An 18366-nucleotide genomic window follows, 5' to 3' on the forward strand; every position below is an offset into this window, starting at 1 on the left:
TAACACCACCCTTTCTATAAGTCTACTATCACTCACTGTTCAGGAGTCTTTGCTTAAATTGTCAATAGTTACCCCAATGCCCAATGAATTTTATGTAGACACATTCTTTCATAGTCAATTTCAACCTTGGTATAAAAGTACAAGAAAAGAACTAGAAAAAAAAAAAAAAGAAAAAAGCTAGATGTGTTTGGCTATATTGTAATATACTTTACTTTTTAAATTTTCTTCTTGATTACTTCCAAAGTAAAACATTTCTATTCCCTACAGACCAGCAATAGTCTAGTGCACTGTGATATATTGATCATGTGTATGATTAAGAGTCTAAAACCTTTGCTTAGAAACTTGAAGGAAGGGTGTTAGAAATATCCATGGAATTCACTGGCTAGTTGGCTGTCAATGGTTAAATTCAATCTTCTGCCCTTCAGTTCTAACACAGAGCCCCTGACACTCAAGAAGGCTTGATCTAGTTATCTGTCTCCTGCTTTTTCAGACTCAGTTGTTCTGCTCTATATGATAGTAAGACCTTTGTCTACATTTAAAAGAATAGTGGGTGAAAAATGCTTGATTTTTTTAAAAGAGAGATTGTTAAATATGAATAAATAGAATTGCTTTTATCATTCCCTGGGTAATATATGCACCTATTTTTTCAATGTTTAATACCATTACTTAGTATGTAAAAACAAATAGATAAAATTGACTTACAGAGCAGCGATATGATATCATTTAATCTGCAGTTCACAGTGCATTTAAAAATAATAATTTTGAAAAGAGCATGTGAAAACATTTAATCTTAAAAATGTATATTTTTGCTTATTCTAGTGTTTGCTGATTTGAAGGCTTTGAGGTCAGCCCAGTAAATATTCAGTTTGCTTGGCACAAACTGTGCAGGAATCTAATAGAAAGCAATATTGTTGAAAATGGATATCAATTGAAAACAGAGAGCGGTGTCAACTATTCCCCACTGGGAACAGACAACAATAAAACCAGCCAAGCATTACACAGCCGAGCCTGCCAAATGTCATTAGAGTGGAGAAAAAAGGAAAGGAACATGGTAGGGAGAGAAGCACTTTGCTTTATTTCTTTTTCCTCCAATTTAAAAAGGCACACACACACACACACACACACACACACACACACACACACACACACTGTGATGTGGGGTAGAAGAAGATTTGCAGAATAAGGACAATAAAACCTAGAATTGTCCAAACCAATCACACTTCTCCCTTAGGGCTAGCATATTCGCTTTTCCTTCCAAAAGTAATTACCTTACAAAGATTTTCTTTTCAAATATATTTTCTGTCTCATCAGCTGATTTTTTTCCCCACCCAATAACTCTCCTATCAGGAATCTTTGTAACCATAAAGTTCCCAGATTTTAAACATGCATCATAATGTTGTTTGTGGCAATCATGTATCCATCATCACTTAATTAATTGATCTGAGTACTAGGCTTTTGAAAATGTATGTTTCTTCATTGTTATCACCAAGCTTCACTGAAGATACTCCCAGAAAGAATGGGATGTCTGGGTGAAAAAAATATATACACTTATAGTAGCTCTGAAATCTGTTACATGATAGAACATAGGGAAATCATTGCTGGGCAAAGGGATCAAGGAAAAACACAGCCTCGTCCTCACCTGAAGCAGAACTTGGAACCAGTGACGTGCTCCCTCCCTAAACTTGTGCCATATTTGTGGCATTTTCATTGATGATTTGTAAATTTTCAAACAAAGAAAAATTGTCTCCTACAGACAATGGTCAGGCACTGAACAGCCAGCCAAGAGCGCCCCCTAGTGAGGTTGCACACATATTAGTGTGAGCACTGTGCTGCACACACATACACACACAGCTGTAATCCAAAATGTTGTCCACCCACATTCTTTTACAAGAACATGAAAAGATGAATCCCTCAAAACTCTTCTGATATATTTTTCTACTCTCCATTGTTAGACTCCATACCCAGTCAGAGAGACCTCCCTGAGAAGGAAAAACTATCACGCTGATCAAATCATTTTGAAATAGTAACAATTGCATATTGTCTTCAAATCTGTATCATAAAGTAGATGCTATGGGCATAGAAAGTCCTCAGGGCCAGCATATTACTATGTAATTAGCATAATAATGTTGTTGTGTAAACAGAATAAAAGACAGGCTTGAATACAAGAAATATATCTTAGAGAGCACTGATGTCTCCACGCTTCTACAGAAAATCCTATTGTCCTTGGTCAATCTTTTGTAGCCTGACGGTGATTAAACACCTATAGATAGGTGTGAGCAGCCCTCTGTGTAAGTCTTCCACAATTCTGTGCATGACCATGCATTCTATGACAGAACAATATACAGAAAGCTCATCCTACTCATATTTAACAGAACTAATTTGCTATAATACCAGCGCTGTATCTCCCAAGTCAACCCTAATTCCTTCAAATACATTTTGGCTTTCTCCAAAAAGATATTTTATTGGTTTTATGATCCTAGATAGGCCTCTAAAGGGAGAATAGACATTATTTAAGGAAATGAAAGTAGCAAATGTAATAATCAATGCAGATGAAAGGATTTAATGTCTTCCTAAAAATTCTTTGAGAGTCATACCAACACTTTTAGTAAAATACAAATGACTATAGTTTCATAATCAACAGCTGCTGGTGTTAAATGCTGATTTCTCTTGCTAGTATATTTTTTATAAAACCATAGATCCACATGACAAGTGATGTAGCTCTAAGATGTAAAAGGTTACCCTACAAGGCATTTTGTGGGGTGCCTCCCAATCACACAGGATGTTTGAAATTGGCAGATATCAAAATGGTCCAAGATAGAGTCATGAAAAAGAAAATATTATAGAAATAATAAATTCAATGAAAACCACCAGCTTACAAACATTGTTACTTTCCTTCCAAGTCTGGTGGTAAAACTACTGCTAAAGTTCTTGCAAAGCTTTTATGGGGCATACAAGATGTCATATAAATATAGACAATAAAATTGTGTTTTGTTATAGCATTTTCTAGTTTTAACAAATTCATTTAATATAATCAGATCTCAGTAATTTTCATGGTTCTCACAAAACAGAAAGAGAACAGGGTGGGGGAGCTCAGAATGAGACTAGAACGAAGCCATTCAATAGGACAAATGTGGATGTCACCAATTTATTACCATTGGCCAAACACAGGGTTAAACTTCAATTTCATAAAACCACACCTGTGATGAACTGGTTCATTGTAAGACTGTGGTTATATGATTCATCCACCAAAGACCAATTTTCCTTTTCCTTAGAAAGAGGAAAATTACAATGCTCAATACCTCCTTGAATCAAAATGAAGCCACTATATAAAGAACTGAATTTAGACCTATTATGTTAATTAAAATTCTGTCAGCATCTCTGAAAGTGTAATTTGGCCCAATGTGTTTAAAAAAAAAAACCAACAAAACATCATGAAAATTAGCTAATGAATATTGTGCAGTCACTTTCCTAACATAAAATAACTCAACCATTTAAATTGCACAAATTCCAAAATGGTCTAATTTACAATACGTTGTTGTTTGCTGGTTTGTTTTAGGAGTGCTTGCTTAACCTAATAACGTGGTGAGACTGCACACTTTAAAACCCCAGTTCCTTAGGAACTAACAAGCGACTCATGGTTAAATACTCTTATGAGTTTAGTTATTACAACCCTACAACCTAAACTCTGATAATATTTACTACCACCTAACTTCATTAATCAGAACTTGGTACCACAAATTCACAATAGGTAGGAAATCAGGAGTCTTGGGCTCCTTAGCTGCAGCTGACAATTTAAGAGGACCTTGAGGATCCACTGTGTCCTCACATACTCAGTGTTTTCGCTACCTTTCTCAGTGACATCTGTCCTCCTGACTTAATGGGATCATCATGAGCACTAAATGAGATAGCATGTGGGTTAAGTGCTTCAATATCAGAGTGTGCTGCATCATATTTTGCACTACTATTTGAAAATTAATGTCTTAATTAGTCATCTGTTTAATCATCTTCTATGACCATCTATCTCTGGTATTATTAGAACATTAGCATTACTTCTACTCAATTCCAGCCATTTTCTCTAGCTAGAATTGTCCCCAAATGGAATAAAAAGAATATGACACACCTATATAACCATCATACTTTCTTGGTTTGGTTCTCCCAGGCTCACAGATGTCCTTGGGAGATTTTCACAGAAGAACTTACAAGGAGGGTCCCAATGTCACCAGAGAGCAGTTCTGTCTGCTCTTGACTCTCTATCATCCCCAAATGGAAGAAACAACTGATGTGGGGGGAACATTCCCTTTTGTTGTTGTTGTTGTTGCTTTTTGAGACAGAATCTCACAATATAGTATAGACTAGCCTCTGGTTTGTCCAAGGCATGAGCCACCACAGCTGGCTCAGGTGCGATACTTTTTCAAAGGCAGAGCCATCTGAGTTGGAATTGCAATACAATGATGAAAATGAGCTACTGATATACAAACAATGCAGTTATAAGTTTTAAAAAACCAACCTCAAAAGCCTGGGGTGATCTAAGATCATACCTATCACATTCAGAACAAGGCAAAAGCATAGAGCTATCAGACAGAAAACAGATCAACAGTTTTCAGTGACTGGAAGTGGGACGCAAAAAAGCATCAAGAAATTCTGCAGGGGTGAGAACCTGTGTTGCTGATGGTGTTTACATAACCAAGTAAGTCTGCCAGAACTCACACTCAAAGGGGAGAATTTTACTTGTACTAATTGGAGGTCAATAAACCAGATTTTTAAAAAAGATAGAAAAGTCAACATGCACTTGTTGTCTTGCTTGGATTTGAGTATATCTTTAATATTAAATTGTATTTTTGTTGCAATTCAAACTGGTAAAAAATGAAGTCATATTAAGTTGATCATTTCACTGGATATGGTTAAACTTTAAAATAAAGTTTTCAGTACATATCTGTCACATGAGTGATTAATATCCAGAAAGCACAAAAAGTTTGTCTTACAATAATAATAAGCCTTTATTTTGATTGTTTCTGAAATGGTAACAAAAGATGTCAAGTGCCAAGCATAGACTTTACTCCTAATCTAGCATCCTAATCTCGCCCTGAAAGAACTGTTTATAATTGTTTTATAGATGCTTCCCATAAGAATGGGAATATGTCCCCTCATATGGGGCTGTCAGTCAAAATTCTCAATTGGATACAAAAGGACTTCACTTGAATTCTGAGTAAAATATGTGCCAGAAATATCTGATCAAGGTCTCAAAGAAGAAAAAAAAACTGAATGAGTCAAAAATAGCCCCAAGAATTGCAGCCTGGATCCCGACAGATCACATGCTTTAAAATGCTAGTACCAAAAATTTTTCTAAAGATTAGAGTTCACCCACCTTGGTTTTATTTTCTTACTAATGGAATTGTAGACTTTTACAAAGACAGATGAGTTCTGTGGGCAGCTCCTCCCTGTGACATCCCTTGAGACAGGAGTTTTAGAATAGAGGGACAGCTCAGAGAACAGAGGCAAAGAACTCTCTCCAAATCCCATTCCATTGCTTCCATTGCACAATGCTGTGTGAAACAATGCCCAAGCAATCAATTCCTGGAAAGACAATTATCCTCAGGTGTCTCAAAGCCATTCAGGCTCATTCACTCTTCTTTTCTCCTCATTGACATTAGTTTAATCTGTGAAAATCAGATCACAATCACGCCAGACTTTTTACCTCATTAGTTTTCTATTGTCTGTTAGGAGGCAATGGGAGCATTTCCGTCTCTGGGCAAGACTGACTGTTGTCTGCTCTGGCTTTTTATCCCTTCCCCCACCTCATCTTTTTGGGAAAGAAACACTTTTAACTCACCAATCTATTTATGGAACCAAATAAGAAAGATCTTACTGACCTATTCCTGGAAACTGACAATTTGGAGATACTAAAATGTGTCTTCTTATCCAAGTAATACACGAGCAAGACCTATATGAAATGCCCACTCTTCCTGGGTTTTCTCTTTGCATATGCAGTATATTTTTTTGTAAATGAGAAGTTATACCAAATATGTTATTCCATTTTCCTGTTGTGTTAAATTATAGCAATATCATTTTCTTGGTAAATGTGTATCTACAATGTGCCCTTAATAGTATGGTAAAAAGGAAAGGCTTACTTGGCATTATTTTACCCATGTTTAGAGTAGGTTTAGGGCTATATCAGAAATCAAACAAGAGGCATTGGCAAGGGGATGGAGATACTTTCAGCAAAACCTTTAATTCTAGACTTTTTAAAGCACAGTGGTTTTTACTTCTTCAATGCTGATCCCTACATATAGATAAGATGTTGAATTTCCTTGACAACTAATTTTATAGCAAAAAAGAAATGTATCCCATGGTTTACACAGTATATTTCTGAAAGAGTTTTATATGTATTCAAGTCTCAGAAATTTAATTATCTTATTTGAGGGTCAGGGTCAGTTATCATAGCCCTCAAAAGTTGGAGTCAATAAAAACTGTTTATACTTTTTTTAGTGACTATATATTTCAGTGTTAGCTATGTTACTAACATTTCAAAACATCTAAGTTGTATTTATAGAATGTTGCAAATGGCTCTGTTCCTTGTTCATTGTTTATTTCCTCACTGAATATGAACAAAAAGTGTCTGACATACCAAGAAGCATCAGATGTCCTGACTAAACAAGCTTTACTTCCTTTGGGAAAAAATAGTAATAATAACCTTTGATTGTATAAGAACATCATAATCTACATTGTCATTCCTGATTCAGCCCATGCCAAGAACACAGGACAATTTACATATGCTCTAATCAAATATTTGGGGGCTGGGGATTCTCACTGCATATTTCTGGATCAGGATTATGTGACATGTCTTGGATTTCAGCCAGGTTTAAGGATCTTCATTTTTAAAACAATAACCACCTGCTGAAAGACGAAAGAAAGCCATTTCCTTCTTGACATTCGTTAGTTTAGGATCAGCAGAATCTCCCTGCTGCTCAGATTGAATGGTAATAGCTGCAAGGTTGAAAACTGAAATCTTGCACTAAGCACTTCATTGCTGCTGGCTTGTAATTTTTTTCTTTTCAAGAATTACATACACAAAGCAGTTTTAGACTCTGTAATCAGATATTTTGCCTCATACTACTGCATGATTTGGGATGCTTTCTTTCTTCTCTCTCTCTCTTTTAAGATCTATATACATCATGTTCTCAGAGCTCTATAGATGCTGGACTCTCATTTCTGCTGTATGACATTAGGGGAATGTTGATGAACTCCGAGCAGTTCATTCAGGTGGATCCAAAGGCCTCACTTCAGACTGACTAGACTCAGTCATTGGTATGTCATGCAGTCTTGTAGCAGGCAGTGCATAAATGCAAGGCTGGGTGAACAGTCTTGGCAGCAGAGATTCCAAGGAGCATGGACAGACCAAAGAAAGACAAAAGATGAACTTGACCTCCCCTGCAAGATGTTGCTTTGTGATGTGCTCAAGATTTTAGGATAATAAAATGTGCACAACTAAGCTTAGACATAGAGGCTCTCCCAGGAATCTCCTGGTGTCTCTCCATGAAGAGCTGACAAAGGCATTACCACTTTATACTTTCACCAGTCAAGTGCCTCTGCGAAGAAACCATCTGGAAAAAACAGATTTATAAAATTCATAAACACATAACTTTTTAAAAAAATTAACAGTTGTAATTACTACCCACTATGCTATAGAAATGGGAATATCCCACAGGTAGACAAAATGACAGGCAGCTTTCTTCTTCCTCTCTGTCCCCACCCTGAAGACCTCAATGTAGAGAAGAAGGAAAAGAGACCAAGGGAGATGACAGTCGTCCATTCTGCTCTATATCCCTGTTACAACCTCTTCTCTTCCCTGGGAGGAGAAAGCTTTTAGAATCAAAGACCAGAGCTCAGAATCAGCATGGCAATCTTAATTAATAAAATAAAACCGTGCTTATCCCAGAAGGGGACAAGAAATGTGTGGCACTGGGCCAAGATGTCATTGAGACAAATATAAAGTAGGAGAGCACTTGTAGAACTTGCAAAGCACTTTTTTCTTTTTTCATATTTTTGGGAAGAAAAAAAAAACAATAACTGGAGAGATGGCTTAACAGTTAAGGAGTTGGCTGACAAAGCAAAAGACCCAGGTTCAACTCCCCAGTACCTACATAAAGCTGGATACACAAGTGTCACATGCATCTGAAGTTAGTTTGCAGTGGCTATTAAAAAAAAAATACAGGGAAATGTCCTGTTTGAAACCTCAGATGCACCTATGCATTGTGTGTACAGACAATGAGAACTATGGACAACCCTGGGTTGGGCTAACAGAGGAGGCATGCAACTGTCGCTGTGGAGTATGACACAGAGTGTCTGTCCGCAGTCTGAGGAGGCCTGTGACTGGCCTGGCATTGGTGAGTACTGGTGTTATACAGACAAAAATCTTCAGTGAATGGTTCCTACTGGTTTAGAACTGGACTATGTCACTTTATATGGGTTACTTAACTATTTTCTTTGTTTTGTTTTTTATTCATCTTTTATTCCAACTATAAAATGAACTGATAACACAAACTTGTTTATGAGGCTGAGGTAAATAGTGAAAAGCATTAAGTGTCCAGTAACTGACAGATACAGCCACCATCACTACCTTCACCCCTATCAGAGAATGGAAGTTGTTTCTCCTTCTGCTGAGAATGAAGCATCAAGTGAACCCATTAGTCTGCTGAAAAGTTATTTTCTTAAGAAATGGAATGCTTTGAAGGGCTGCTGTGTCATAGCAAACAGTCTAATCAAAGAATTTCTTGAGTCATTGCCACAGTAACATCACAGTGGATACCTCATTCATGTATTATAGGTGAGAAGTAGAACTGAGACTCAAGTAGTTTCATCAACTTGTTCAAGGTTACCTAACTCAGCAGAACTTTACTATTCCCACATTAGAATGTAATGCCCCCTTGGAGTATAGACCTCTTTCTGGAACAATTATAGGTTATATGTACATGTCATTAACACTTAAAGAAAGTAGTTGTATTGACAATAAACTTTTTTAGTTAGAGGAATATTCAATAGGTATATTCTTGACTTTTGTGAGCAGATTTCAAAATGCTTCATGAGAATGAGTACATTACCTGTGATATCAGATTCCATGGGAGGGAAGCTATAAGTGAGTTTTCAAGAGTCAAGTTAAATATGGTTATGGGAAGATGGAGAAGGGAGGCAAGCAAAGAAGCAGGAGTAGCTATAAAGGGATTTCTCTGGTAAAGTAGGATTCTAAAAGATCTTGATCAAAACGTGTCAGTCACCACATATGAAGGAGAGGCGTATACCAGAAGGATCACTGTCTGCTTGGCTGATTTCAGAAACAGCTGAAGCTAGGGGAACATGCCAAGGACAACAAAAATGTTGTTAAATTTTGGGGGACAGCAAGAGACATAAAGGAATGGATTGACTCATTGCTTGGAGTAGGTGATAGAATATTGAGATGATAACAAAGAAAAACAGAATTGCTCTACTATGCTCAGCTTTTTCTTTCTCAACAAGAAATATATTCTTCAAACTGCAAAGTGTGTGGTGAAGAGTGCGATAAATTTAAAAAAAAAAGAATCTATAGCTGCCTTTAAGTGTCCAATCTCAGATATGGTTCTTCCCTGGTAATTTGGTGATATAATTGTTGAGTCATGCCTTAAAATCCAAGGAACTTAAAAATTAGATAAAGCAAACAAAATCAGGCACTTTGGTGTCCCAAAATTTCAAATAATTATCTCTGGTTAAATCCAGCCTCAGCAGAAACACCAAATGCCTCAGGTTGAACTTGCCAAAAGTCAGAAACCATAGGGACAATAGAAATCACTGGGGAAAATCAATTTTAATCCTTTGAGAAAAACAATCAGATTCTCTAAAGATTAATTCCAACTTTAGAATATGGAGAGCAAATGGCTATCCGAAAAGATTGTTATACCTGCCAAAAGTCCTATTGAGGACAAAGAATAAGAAAGATGTACCAAGCAGAGAAAGAATAAAACCACAAATTAATGTCCTTAAGAGTTGAAGGATCCTCACATATTCTAGAAGTGAGAACCCTTTTTAGCCTGGACTTTGGTACACTGTAGGACTAAAAGACTTGAGTGGTGAGATCCAAGGACAAGGCAAATCCACTATAAAACACCTGCTATACTACCCAAGAGTCTAGCTTTAAAACTGGGCATGGTGGCACACACCGTTAATCCTAGCATTCTGGAGGCAGAGGTAGTAGGATTGCTGTGGGTTCAATGCCACCCTGAGAGTTCATAGTGAATTCCAGGTCAGCCTTGGCTAGAAAGAGACCATACCTCAAGGAAAAAAAAAAAAAAAGGAAAAATGTCTGGCTTTAGGTATCAGTAGAGTTATGTAATCAGCATGACATGTTGAGATTTGTTTGTAAACAATTGAGTGCAGAATATTGTGAAAGACAGATCTGACTGGAAGGTAGTGAGAAATGACCAGAAAAAGGGTAGTAGGGAATAAACAGGCAAAACTCAAAACTAGTGTGGCCTCGGTAGACACACATTCCAGCTCTTGATAGCATTCCCCTTTACCTACACCTGTGATTATGAAATTAGCTTAGGAAGTTTCCTGGAGAAGATATGGGGAGATGATTTAGTGGGTAAAGTGCTTGCTATTAAATATGAGGTCCTGAGTTCAGAGCCCCAACACCCACATAAAATGCTAGGCTTGATGGAGCACATTTATAATGCCAGCTTTGAGGAGGTGGAGACTGGCTACCTTGTCTAGCTGAATCAGTAAACTCTAGGTTCAACAAGAAAACTTGTCTCAATGAAAATCTGTGTGTGCATGTGTGTGTTTGTGTGTATATGTGAGAGAGAGAGAGAGAGAGAGAGAGAGAGAGAGAGAGAGAGACAGAGAGAAAGAAATAGAGAGAGTGTGTAAGGAGGAAGATAATTGAGGATGTCAGCTGACATCAACTTCTGGCCAACATACACACTCAAACACATGTGTATGCATATTTGCACACACACATGCCCCAACAGGCACACACATATGCATTCATACCATACATACACACATGCATAGAACTGTGGAGTTTGTTGTTTCCTGGCTCTACCTCAGCCCCTCACCTAAGCACACACAGAGACTCAATTCAGAAAATGAGTAGAAATAGAATGGCAGGCATCAGCATTGTAACAAACACTATAATGGAGGTGAAAATTTCAGATGTACTGGTCCACATTTCCTGGCTCCTCCCCGACTTCTAAGACATCCCCAGGAAGTTCCCCATATAGCTTTTTTCCCAGATCATCCAGTGTACTATGCTGGTCTCATTAGACCTGGATCTCCCTGGTGCTCACTGGCCACCTGAGTATTTCTTAAAGTTCAATAAGCAGATCTTGTGAACAAGAAGATTGCATTTCTAGCAAACTCCCAGGTGAAGCTGAAGCTGTTGCTAGTCTAGGTTTCACCCTACAGGGTGAGGGTCAGGCCATCCTCTGTTCCAGCACTGCCTTCCCTTGAGGATCACTTGCTTGTTCACAGTCCTGCCTCACAATGTCACTGTGAATTCTCAGACACAGACCAAATTTTGGAAGCCTTTAGGAGTTCCTCACATGACCCTGGACTAGGTACACAGTTGGTGCTTTATGAATAGAAATTTAATTAAATAACTCAAAGTAAAAGTGCAATGAACTTCAGGATAGGGATAAAGAATAAATGGAGAACTTTGCCTTTTATTCTTAATTATTATTTTTTTATCAACAGGAACTTCCAAAAATCCACACAGGACAGAAAAACACATATACTCAATTGCTCAATGAAGACAAAACACTCTTATATGTCTATATTAGAAATATGAAGCTAGGCATGTGGCTCACATCTATAATCCCATCTCTCAGGAAACTGAGCAGGAGGACTGCTACAAGATTAAGGCCAGGCTTGGTTGGGCTACATGTGAGTTTAAGGCTAGCCTGGATTCTAAAAAATGTAAGACCCTGTCTCAACAACAACCATAACAAAGAAGCACAATATGAAAAACTGACCTACACGGTAGGTGTTCGTTTCTACAAATGTCTTGTACATCTTCCCAAAAAGCTTATGTGTTGTCTAACTGCAGAAAATAATTCTTAGGCCTGCCATAATATAGACAAATGACTGGGAACTATGACATGCAAGTCAGCACCCAATCCCAGGATGATTTTTTTTTTTTTCCTTTGAGTCAGGGAATTGTGCAGATTGCATGAGAATCCTAGACTTTCATTTTTAGTGACTACGTATTTAGTGATGCACTTGCTGAACTTGATTTTTTGCCAAGTTTGTAGTAGTTTTATACAGACAGAGATTTAGAATAGAATAGAGAATCCACGCTAGGTCAATTCGGTATGACTTGCAAAAGCCAAAGCAATAAAAACCCAGAAGGGCTTTACAAAGGAGAAAATGTGCTCTTAGCTGCAATCCCAGCACTTACAAGGCAGAGACTGCAGTATCATGAGCCTGAAATGAACCTAGGCTATCTAGTAAGTTCCAGGGCAGCCTGCAAGATCCTACATCAAAACAAGCAAGAGCTGAGGGTATAGCTCAGTAACAGCATTTACATAGTATTTACATAGTATATGTAGGTCCCAGTACTGCAAAAGAATAAAAATTCAAAAAGTAGCAATTATTAGAAATAACTTCTTGACCATAGGAAAATCAAATATGAAATAATAGGCAAAATTTTACTATCCAAGAATAACCTTACCTCCAGTCCACACATTAGGCTCAAATATAGAGGAATATGAATCATTATGCCAAATAATATTCTGGAACTAGAAAATTTAAAACATCATCCAAGGTCATTCTGAGTATCTATCTCACTCCAAACTAGTCCCTCCTTTGGGTCTCCTTCTAAGAGACATCACAGAAAACCATTACTATAATACATGCTCTCCCAAAGACCAAATATGTCAAAATTCTAAGTACAAAGACAGGAGCTAGATTGTATTGAAAAATTTTTCATTGATATCTAGATGTGAAAAAAAACAACTAAGTCAGTAGGATACCATGTGAAAGATTACATATTTTAATATAACAAAATGCTTTTAGGCAAGATATTTTAAATCATTGTCACCAGTGAAGAAATGATTTAATTTTAGCAAATGTTTTTAGGGTGTTGTGAGAAAATTAATCCATTACTATGTCATAAAATACCTTGTTCCATAATATTAATTTTGCTGTTAGGATTTGAAACAAGAGTTTTCCTATGGTTACTTATTTTTACATGACATTGAGGTCATTTGTATACATTATAATATAACTATAACTGTGATAATTACACTTTTGTGCAAAAATTTCAGGTAATCCTAGTAATGTTCTAGTAGAACATTAAAAGATTATAATGTATGTATGTAATTATGTGTGAGTGAGAGAAACTAATTCACTCCCAACACTGGGCCTATTGAGTTAGCTTGAGAATCTTGGGGATTAGTGATTTGTCTAGCACAGTGGGGTGGGGAGTAATAGCAAAACTTGAATGACCTAGCGTCTCTATTCATTTTTTTTCTGTTAAAAGTTGGAATGGATGGTATTATACCCAAAATGCATTTTTTTTTACTATAAGTAGGTGGCTTAGAGTGGAAAACCTAGTTTGCATATTCCTTTGTAATTTTCCAGCTTGAAGGCTACATAGATCTCATATCAGTTCTATAGACACGCAGCACAACAGAGACTTCAGATAGGATCATGACCAAACCTTTGCTAAGAATGCTATGTTCATGCCCTACTGATGGAAGATGAGAAGCTGATAGCAAACAGTGTCATTTCATCATCCTGTTGACAAATCTGTCTTCATAGCAATAAGGTGCAGTGACCACATGGGTAGAGGCATACTTCTAACGTATTCTGCTTTCCATCTAAGTCAGCAATTTTGGAGTTTTAATATAACTAACATATCCTAATACACGAATGGTGGCTAGAAAGTCACTTATCTAGAAAAGAGAGACTTTCCTGGGAGATCTATTCATATGCTTCTAATTACTTGAGTAAATTTAGTGACACGCATTGCTAAAGAGAAGCCAATCTTGTGTATAGCACTCTAGATGAGTATGGTTTGCCCTGGATGTAATGTTTTCAGGGCATTGGAAGGCTCCTATCCATCCTAATCAACCTTGTGGAGCCATGATTCAACTCCAGTGTTGGCTCCAATCAGCACAAGTGTCAGTCAGCGAGCTGTCTTGCCCACAGCCCTCTGCCCTCATTTCCTCCTGGCAGAATACATGTGGTTCTTTCAGGACAATTCCCTTTCGCCTGCATTCCCAGAGTGCCTAACCCTGACAGGCCTGTCCGCTGTGGCACTGACCATATGGTTAGTCTCAGTCCCACCCTGTCCCTGAACAATCCCATCTCCTCCTTATGCAGTATAGCTTATTTTTGTCAAGGACATCTTCTGTAGACTCTTCCCCTAGACTATGAATTCTCACAAATATTTTCCTGCTTCCAGTTGTATGTGGTCTCCTTTCCCTTCACATACTCATTGGCTTCTATCTGCTGGCCTGTGACTTACCAAGTTTACTTTTGAGGGGATGTAATTTATAATATAAATACTGTTGCCTTAACTATCATTTCTCAAATTCCATTTCTTTAATTTCTCATGCTTAGCACATGATTTATTTCATATTCCTAATGGTCCACTACTATTGGTCTTGATTTTGACACATGATACTAAGTTAGGTCTTTTCTAAAGATCTTTTATTTTAAGAGAATTTTTAAAAGAAATATAAAACTTTGCCCTTTATTGATATTAAACTTAACAGAAATATAAACATGAATTACAATACTTAAGAAACTCCAAACATAAGAAATGGTCCACAATATCCTATGATAAAGCAATATAACATTGTTTACCACCCAACACCTTTTTGGAAGATGTGCGTGCAAGACCTACCACAGAGAAAGTTCTTAGCCTACCTTGGCCCCTTCAACAAAATCCCATGAACTGAGTAATATGTAATCAATTAAAAAGCATTATCTATATTTCTGGACACTAGGAACTAAAAATCAAGATGCCAAACTATTTAGTGTCTGAGGAGGGTATGTTCTCTACTTCAAAGATGTTGTATCCTCACATGGTAGAAAGGGAGAGGCACCCCGTTATACTTCTTCACTAAGGGAAATAATCTCGTTTGTGGTGGCTCCAATCCCATGAATTAACCTCCACCAAAAGACCCCACCATCTTTCATTGATAACACGCTGACAACTAAGTTTAAACATGTAAATATTTCAGGGTGACATAATCAGAACCTAGCAGATATACTTTAAAAGATCATAATTGGGGCTGGAGAGATGGCTTAGCGGTTAAGCGCTTGCCTGTGAAGCCTAAGGACCCCGGTTCGAGGCTCGATTCCCCAGGTCCCACGTTAGCCAGATGCACAAGGGGGTGCACGTGTCTGGAGTTCGTTTGCAGAGGCTGGAAGCCCTAGCGCGCCCACCCATTCTCTCTCTCTCCCTTTATCTGTCTTTCTCTCTGTGTCTGTTGCTCTCAAAAAAAAAAAAAAAATTTAAAAAAAAATCATAATTGAACCAATGAATAAAAAGTCTAATTCTTTGGGACAAGTTAAAGAGCAATTTCTTAAGCCTGCTTTGGCCCCTGAGAGCCTCTGCACAGTCATGTATTTATCAGATAAGCCTCTTTTCTGTTGACCCTAGGCATATCCTTCTATAGACATATTCTCTAGGCTACCCTCCATTGGGTAGCATAATTAATTGGGGGGTTTTCAGCTAGCTTGTCACGTTGTTGTTCATTACACAATGAGTGCTGGCTAAATACACAGGCTGAGAATTCTCAGCGGTCTCATTTTTGTTTTATTCAGAAATGTTCCATGTCATCCCATGCCACTTCCTGCATGAACAAGTCATTTAGCTCTAATTCATGTAGCACACAGTCTGTTGTGTGAAAGCAAGAGGAAGCAGACAAGAATATATCGAGCTCCTTTCTGTGTAAGGCATAAGGTTGGATGACTTGTTTATGTTTTCTCATTTAATTTTCACAACAATGATAGGAGTGGAAAACTGAGGCTCAGAGAGACAATGTAACTTATACCAGTGTTCACACCCAGGAAGATGTCCCCTAAAATGTGAAAATTAATGAACAAGTACACCTCAGAGACTTTGTGAGGAAAATGGCATTTCTTAGATATAATATCTGGAAACAATATCCTTTTGACTAGGTGTATCTAAGAGTTGATAAACCATATAGCCATGATACTAAGGTATAAGTTTTTTGATAGTTTTACACCTTAAATAATTTGTGCATATACATAGTGTGCTTGCATTCATATGCATGTTCGCATGTGTGTAGACACAGGTGTGTGAATAATGTACATGTGTTTGCTCTTGTGTGTGTATGTGTGTGTGTACTCATATGTGCGGAACCCAGAAAACAAACTCAGGTATTGTTTCTCAGGAATGCCACCCACCTTTGAAACAAGTTATTGTGTTGGCCTGGAGTTCACCTATTAAATTAGCTGGCCAGTGAGCCCCAGGGATCTCCTGTGTCTGCCTCCCCTGCACAGGGATAACAGGTATGCACTGCCATGATCAGTATGCTTTGTGGGTGCAGAAACTTCACCTCAAGTCTTCATGATTGTAAGGCAAACACTTTACCAACTGGGCCATCTCTACAGCCCCACACACCTGAAAATAAGATGTATGTTTTAAAATAAATATGCAAGTAAACTATCTTATCATTCATGTGCCACATATAGTATTTTCCATTCACATATATTTGTCCTTATAAATTACAATAATCTCTTTAGGTATTCAGAAGAAATAACTGTACTAAACACACCTAAAAGGCATTTAGATTCATCTTCTAGTGCCAAGATCATGAAAATAATCCCTTATAAGGGGCTGAGACAATGGCTCAGTATTAAAGTCCTTGCCACACAAACAAGAAAACCTGAATTTTAGATATCTAACACCCACATAAATGCCTACTACAGTGGCTCATGCTACAGTATGTACCTATAATACTAGCACTCAGAAGTCAGAAACAGGTGGATCTCAGAGGCAAGATAGCTAGCTAAACTAGCCAAATCAATGAACTCTGAGTTCAATGAGAAACCTGACTTCAATAAATAAGGTGGAGAGAAATTGAGGAAGACACCTGATATAAACCTCTGGCCTCCACATGCACATACACACATGTGAAAGTGCACCTTCCTACACACATGTGTTCATACACATATACACAAACATGCATGCATACCATGCACATATAAATGCAAAATACCTTCATAAGATGGATCATCTTCTTGGTTGCCTATGTCAACTGTAACTTCTGAAAGATATATATTTCTTATCCATGTATAGCAGAAATCATAAATTAATAAATATTCAATAATGTGGATGAACTATAAATAAGGCTTAGATAGATATATGAGGCAGAAAACATACAAGAATAAAGTAACATGATAAAATCAGAAAAATATATTTTCAGGATGAATGACAAAGAAACTCATCCTGAGAGCCAAGAGAGGATAGAATAATTCTACGAAGACCTGGGTATGACTAGGGAGTGCTTGCTGCTGTTCTCTCTCTTTACTCATCCCTGACTATTACTGATAGAAATGCAAGCATATTGTTGCCAGAACTTCCAAACACTTGAGCAACAGCAGAAAAATATTTTTTTCATATTGTTGCAGTTACTTTTGTGTTTCTGGTAAAAACATCCAACCAGAAGAAGCTTATGGAAGGAGAGAGCTTATTTTAGGCTTACAGATTCCAAAAGAATCCTTATCACAATAGATAAGCCTGGCTCACTTCAGCATATAGGCATAGCAGAAAAAGAAAACAAGAACATTAGCCAGCACAAGCTGGCTCTAAGCACCTTTAGAGCTGGACTCAAGATCAGCCCCCAGTGACATACCATCTCCAGCATGGCTCTGTCTGGTGAAGACTAAGGAGGAAGCTTAGTCAAAATACTAAAGCTGGGCTGGAGAGATGGCTTAGCGGTTAAGCGCTCGCCTGTGAAGCCTAAGGACCCCGGTTCGAGGCTCGGTTCCCCAGGTCCCACGTTAGCCAGATGCACAAGGGGGCGCACGCGTCTGGAGTTCGTTTGCAGAGGCTGGAAGCCCTGGTGCGCCCATTCTCTCTCTCTCTCCCTCTATCTGTCTTTCTCTCTGTCTCTGTCACTCTCAAATAAATAAATAAAATATTTAAAAAAAATACTAAAGCTATAGGTGACATACATTGACATTCAAACCACCACAAATATGAAAACTCCCAATTATGAGATTAATGAATTTATGAATATCAGTAATGGAACTCAAAATGTTTGGAGCTGTTTCAATCACTCACCATCTGAATAGACCCCAGAGGCAGATTCTTGATTCAGACCTAGATTCAAACCTCTCAGAAGATGCAAGAATGTG

Source organism: Jaculus jaculus, chromosome 2, assembly GCF_020740685.1.
Source record: "Jaculus jaculus isolate mJacJac1 chromosome 2, mJacJac1.mat.Y.cur, whole genome shotgun sequence".
In the NCBI taxonomy this organism is placed as follows: domain Eukaryota; kingdom Metazoa; phylum Chordata; class Mammalia; order Rodentia; family Dipodidae; genus Jaculus; species Jaculus jaculus.